At 44.7% G+C, this 6,023-nt stretch overlaps 1 pseudogene; it reads right to left on the reverse strand.

The window, feature by feature from the left end:
- Nucleotides 1-692: 692 nt before the first annotated feature.
- LOC115930589 (nuclear pore complex protein Nup50-like) lies at nt 693-2,318 on the reverse strand (annotated as a pseudogene).
- Between the last annotated feature and the right edge of the window lie 3,705 nt (nt 2,319-6,023).

Consider the following 6,023-nt stretch of genomic DNA (forward strand, 5'->3'; position numbering starts at 1 on the left):
ACCCATTCCTGGCAATCCCCCTTTATCTTCATTTTGTCTTCAGGGGGATAAAGAAGTAACACTACCTCATGAATAGAAACTACAAAGCCAAAAAACTCCTTCACAAGCTGTTCATTTCTTTTTAGAATGAAAATGCAGGTCCTGAATTCTCGTGAAGCAGCCCACAGGGTTACAGGCCAATGATTCGAACGCTGAGGTGAACACTTAGTACTCACATTTTAGCTTCAAAATAAAAATAAAGCAGAGGGCAAACGCCTGTCACAGCGTGGCAGCCTGGTTCATTTGATAACACAAGTCTCACACGTCGGCTGAGCCCACTGGAGAGAAGCACACAGGCCAGCTTCCTTCTGAACACAGCCGGGCACTTGTTCAAAAGCCTCTTTCGTGGTGGCGATGGACCCCAAAACCCACGGGTTAGAAGAGCCTTTGGGAAAGCGAATCGATACCCTGATTGCAGTCCTTGAAGAAATCACTTAGGGTTAGTTTAATAAACAAACGAACATTTAAAAGATCTTCCAAAAATTGCATTCAAATGTATTTTACACTTGAGGCAGTTCTTAAGAAGTGAGAGTGCGGTTTCTTGACACAACATTTAAAGGTTTTATTGGCCACATTAATCTTCCTCACAAAAGTTTTAAGTTATCTATAAGTTCTTAGAATGTCAAAGAAGAGAAGAAAAACTGACTAAGTGGCGGTGGAAGAAGCAGCAACTTGGCAATAATTCCGCAGCCGACTTCGCGTCTTCAGGCATCCTTTTTCTCCAGTAAAATTTTGTGCAACTCGTCTGCATCCTCGCTGGTTTTTACCCGAATCAACATGGTGACTGGCATGGTGGCATTCTTCTCGTCGATTGGTGGATCTGGAACACAGACGATAAGAACGTTATTTTTCCCTGTTCGCGTACATGGCATATTGGGTGGAATCAGAACATTCAGCAATATGTTGCCTAAATTGGTGTCTGCCCGCACCAAAAGCTATGTCTTCTGATTTGCCGTAGGTTTTAAATGCAGAGTACCTATGCCTTTCTCTTTAAACTCATTGTCTTTCTTGTAAAATAGTTTGCACTTTTTGGAGTAAAAAGCATCTTCTTTTACTTCGGTAACTACTACTTTGGGTGGCTCATCATTCTCTTCTTAATCTCCACCTTTGCATTCACCACTGTCACCTTCCGCTTGGCCCTCCAATGGTTTAGTGGGAAATGGTGAAGAGACTGGTTTACTCTGGATAATATCTTTGCCAAATAAACTAGTTTCCAGGGGAGAATGAAAATCCAGTCGGGGGACAGAGCTTAATGTGCCCAAAACAGAGCTATCAACTTTCTTGCCGAAATTAAATGAGGCACTTGTCGCTCCTAGTGATGATGGGTCCGTTTTCTTTTCAGATGCCACCTCCACCTTCTTGTCAGGTGTATCTTCAGTTTTGCTGCCATGAAACAAAAACGTTGACTCTTGCTGTAATTTTGTTGAGCTAAAAAGGGAAGGACACTGTGTTTCAGCCGCCGCTTTGTTAGATTCACTTTCAGAATTCCTGCCATTGTTCCCGTGTTGCTGTTCAATGTTTGCTAAATATTTCTCATAGTCTTTAAAGATAGGTGTCAGATCACAGAGGGAGTTTGTATTCGCGTGCTTCACTATCCAGTCCTGCACGGAGCAGTCCAAGGCGGCCAACTGCTTGTGATAGGCATTTCCTACACAAGCTTTACTGGAAGCAAGGCCAGAGGAGGAGGGCTGCTGACTGTCCCCATTAGTTTTGGGATTGGAAACTTTTTTATCAACCAAGGCGGTAGGGCCATTTGCAGCAAGAGAACCAAAGGCTACCTTGGGCTCTGCCACTGCCTTTGCACTGGTGAAGGGAGGGGCACTGGTTGTTTCCATTCGACAGTCCTTCCAAAGGCTTCCCTCCAGCGCCACTACCAAATCCAGGAAACCGTCCTCCTCCAAAAGGTACCACCAAACCTTTAAAACCTTTAAAGTCTCCTCTACTGTCAGATTCGAATCCAACATTTCTGCGCTTTGCTTTCTTTATGGCTCTATTCTTCAAGACTTCCTCACTGGCCACGGAGAATGTTCCCACCTCTTCAGCTTCATCTTCTTGATCCCAATTCCCATCTGTCAGTTCCTTCTCGGCATTTCTTTTGGCCATGTTTTCGAACCTCCTCGGCGGCCGCCGCTGCACTCGCTGGGTCTTGGGTGCGGCGAAACCCGGCGCGCGGCGGCGCAGGGGTCTGGAGCGGCCGGTGGTCGCCCGGCTGAGCGCGCTCGGCCGCTTCCGGTGCTGCCCTGCGGTCCTCAGAAGACTTGGTGCTCGGCAAGCCCAGAGAGTCAAACACCATGTCCCCAGGGGGGCTCCTCACGCTGTGTTCGGCAGGGAGGCGAGAGCGCCGGTTCAGCCGGAGACCGCTGGGGGAACCGCGCGGAACACGCTCCGGGCGGCCATTTTGTAAGTCGACAAAAGTTATTTTTCTTTAAGCATTTTTTACATACCTGTATTTTCTTCTTCTTCTTTTTTTTTTTTTTTTCCTGAGACAAAGTCTCACTCTGTTGCCTAGGCTGGAGTGCAATGGCATGATCCCGGCTCACTGCAACTTCTGCCTCCCAGGCTCAAGCGATTCTCCTGTCTCAGCTGCCCGAGAAGCTGGGACTACAGACACATGCCATGGTACCTGGCTAATTTTTGTATTTTTAGTAGAAACCGGGTTTCACTATCAAACCAGGCTGGTCTTGAACTCCTGACCTCAGGTGATCCACCTGCCTCGGCCTCCCAAAGTGCTGCGATTACAGTAGTGAGCCACTGCACCTGGCCGTATTTTCTTCTTTTTAAAAAACAGATATTTGTTTTGAAAAGTGTCCTGGACTTCATGCATCGTGGCATTTAGCACCCAGTCCCACCCAGCAGTACACAGGGACCTCAATGCAGATGAGCAAGAGACATGAATAGGTAATCAGCCACAAAAGGAGGAACGCAAATGGCCAATGGGAAGAGGGGTTAGTTCTCGCTACTAATTGAAGTATAAACTAGAACATATAATGGGCCGGGTGTGGTGGCTCATGCTTGTAATCCCAGCACTTTGGGAGGCCGAGGTGGGAGGATCACCTGAGGCCAGGAGTTCGAGACCAGCCTGGCCAACATGATGAAACCCCATCTCTACTAAAAATACAAAATAATTAGCCAGGCATGGTGGCGGGCGCCTGTAATTTCAGCTACTCCTGAGGCTGAGGCAGGAGAATCTCTTGAACCCAGGAGGTGGAGGTTGCAGTGAGCTGAGATCATGCCATGGGACCCCAGCCTGGGCAACAAGAGCAAAACTCCGTCTCAAAAAAAAAAAAAAAAGAGAGAGAGAACATATGATTCCATTTTTTTACCTATAGAATTGGCAAAGATTTGAAGAAATGATAATGACTGTTGGCAAGTGGGTGGGAATGTGAGCATCCTCATACACAGAAGGCAGGGCAGGAGCGTGCTTTGGTGTGAGCGTCTGGCAGGCAATCTGGCAGTAACATATTACCTTTGGAACATTTGTGTGTTTTGCGTATTTATTTAAGACTGATTCAAATATCTGGCTCCTTCATGTTGATCTGGGACAGTGTTGTTCATTATTGATTTAAGACTTATTGAGGGGTGGAACTATGTCATTCCATCCAGCCCTGTGACCAGATAGACACTTCAGAAGTGCTTGTGAGAATTCTTATAAAATAAATAATTCATCACCTTGAATTTACAAGCAGTCATTCATTGATAGGTGACTCAGTGCTCAGTGCCTTGCTAGGGCTATGAGGGACTCAAGAAGTATAAGGTGGGGTTCTGCCCTCAGAGCTGAATTTAGGAGTAAGGACAAAGCTCAGTAACAGAGCAAGGGGCAGGCAGGTGAGGAATTGTGGAGACTAAGAGCTCAGCAGTCAGCCAACTCATAATTATCCATGCAGGAATAATGAGGACCCACAGATTAGACGATCTCAAATCTCATTTCCATTAGTCGTTCCCTCCTCCTCCTGTACCAATGCCTTGAGGAACACTCTTACCAAGTAGCCCAGAGTGTTCTTCTGAGTTTTGCCTCTTTTCCCTGGCTTTTTCTACCCCACAAGTCTGAAAATGGCACGTAGTGATTTCCCTTCCAAATTGTACCTCAGAGCGACCCAAATAATTGATGAGGGGAAATTTCTCTTTATAGAAATATTCCAGGTAATAAATTAAAAAGGAATTATACAGCTGGACTGTCAGCATTTTGAGAACACTTAGTGCAATAATGGATCTAGGTACTGATTATCAGTGGCAGCTGACATCAAGAGAGACACCTGGGCATCAGGTGCCCCCCTGATGGGACTTTACAACACACCTGGGCATCTGTGAGTTGCCCTGTGTATGCACTGGGAATACCTAGGAAATGTTCTTGCCAAAAAACAAAACCTGCATCAGACTGAGCTGCTAAATCTAACATGAAATCTGTAGGAAATTCAGAGAGGGAGGAACATGTTAAATAGCACTACAGGGATGCAATTAGAAACATTCAAAATGAGAACCCTACAGAAAAAGTTACCCAGTTTCTTCAACAAATAGCAAGGGGATAAAGGGCTAGAAGGAGAACCTTTAGGTAAAAAAAAAGAAACAAGAGACATATTGGTCAGGCATGGTGGCTCATGCCTGTAATCCCAGAACTTTGGGAGGCTGAGGTGGGAGGATTGCCTAAGGCCAGGTAGTTCAAGACCCACCTGGTCAACATAGCAAAACCCTGTCTCTACAAAAGAAAAGCTAAAAATTTAGCTGCAGTGAGTCATGATTACTCCAGTGCACTTCAGTCTGGTTGACGGAGCAAGACCCTGTCTCAAAAAAAAAAAAAAAAAGCCCTATCAGTCAAATATAATGGGTAGGCCTTGTTTGGATCCTGATTTGAATAAACCAACTATTTAAACATATATAATTAAGGAAATTTAATACTAAGGGGATATTTGATATGAAGGAATGATTAAAAAAAATTTTTTATTATTTATTTATTTTTTGAGATGGAGTCTCACTCTGTTGCCCATGCTGGAATGCAGTAACATGATCTCGGCTCACTGCAACCTCCGGCTCCCAGGTTCAAGCAATTCTGTCTCCTCAGCTTCCCAAGTAGCTGGGATTACAGGTGCGCACCACCATGCCCAGCTAATTTTTGTATTTTTAGTAGAGACAGGGTTTCACCATGTTGAGCAGGCTGGTCTTGAACTCCTGACCTCAGGTGATCCGCCCACCTCAGCCTCCCAAAGTGCTGGGATTACAGGCGTGAGCCACCGTGTCCAGTAATTTTTAGATGTAATAATATTATTGTGGTTTTCTAAGCCATCCCTCCTTTTTTCAGAGGAACAAACTTAAATATTTACAGATGGAAAAAAAAGGCAGACAATGGAAAAGAGAATGGGAAAAAATGAGTGGATATCAACTCTCCATAAACTACCAGGATGTGGTTGCAGGTTGACTGATGAGTATTTCATTCCCTTCTCCAATTCTTTCACTTTGCAACAAGCACAGGCCAATGCATGTGTGAGAATGTTAAAAAAAAAAAAAAAAAAAAAAGGAACAAAACACACCCTCAAGAAAAAAAGAATGAACATGTAAATCCGCTACATGCTCAGACAACTCAAATCAGTGTCAGCTCGTGCTGCAGCAGGGCAAAGAGGCCTCACGTGGATGTGGCAGTGGCTTTACTGCATGCTTTTTAATTCAGGGAAGCGTGTTCCTTTGTGTGGTTTTTCTGAGCCACTGACTCTATTTAAATGTGCTAGTTGCTACCTGAATACAGTCGCTTCACCTGGAAATAATTATCTCCTCTGCTACACTCTTTCCCTTCACACACATCCTTCAATGTGTACTGATAATCCCACACTGACTCAGATCTGAAAGGTATAAATTGAGCATTTGCTGGAGGACTCCAGAGTCTTGTATCATTGCCTACAAAGAATAAAATGAGGAGGATAATAATGTCATCAGGGGACTCAAACTGTAACACGTACCCATTAAAGAACTATTGTGTGGATTTTTAAAACCAGGCC

The sequence above is a fragment of the Gorilla gorilla genome, chromosome 15 (genome assembly GCF_029281585.2).
Source record: "Gorilla gorilla gorilla isolate KB3781 chromosome 15, NHGRI_mGorGor1-v2.1_pri, whole genome shotgun sequence".
NCBI lineage: Eukaryota > Metazoa > Chordata > Mammalia > Primates > Hominidae > Gorilla > Gorilla gorilla.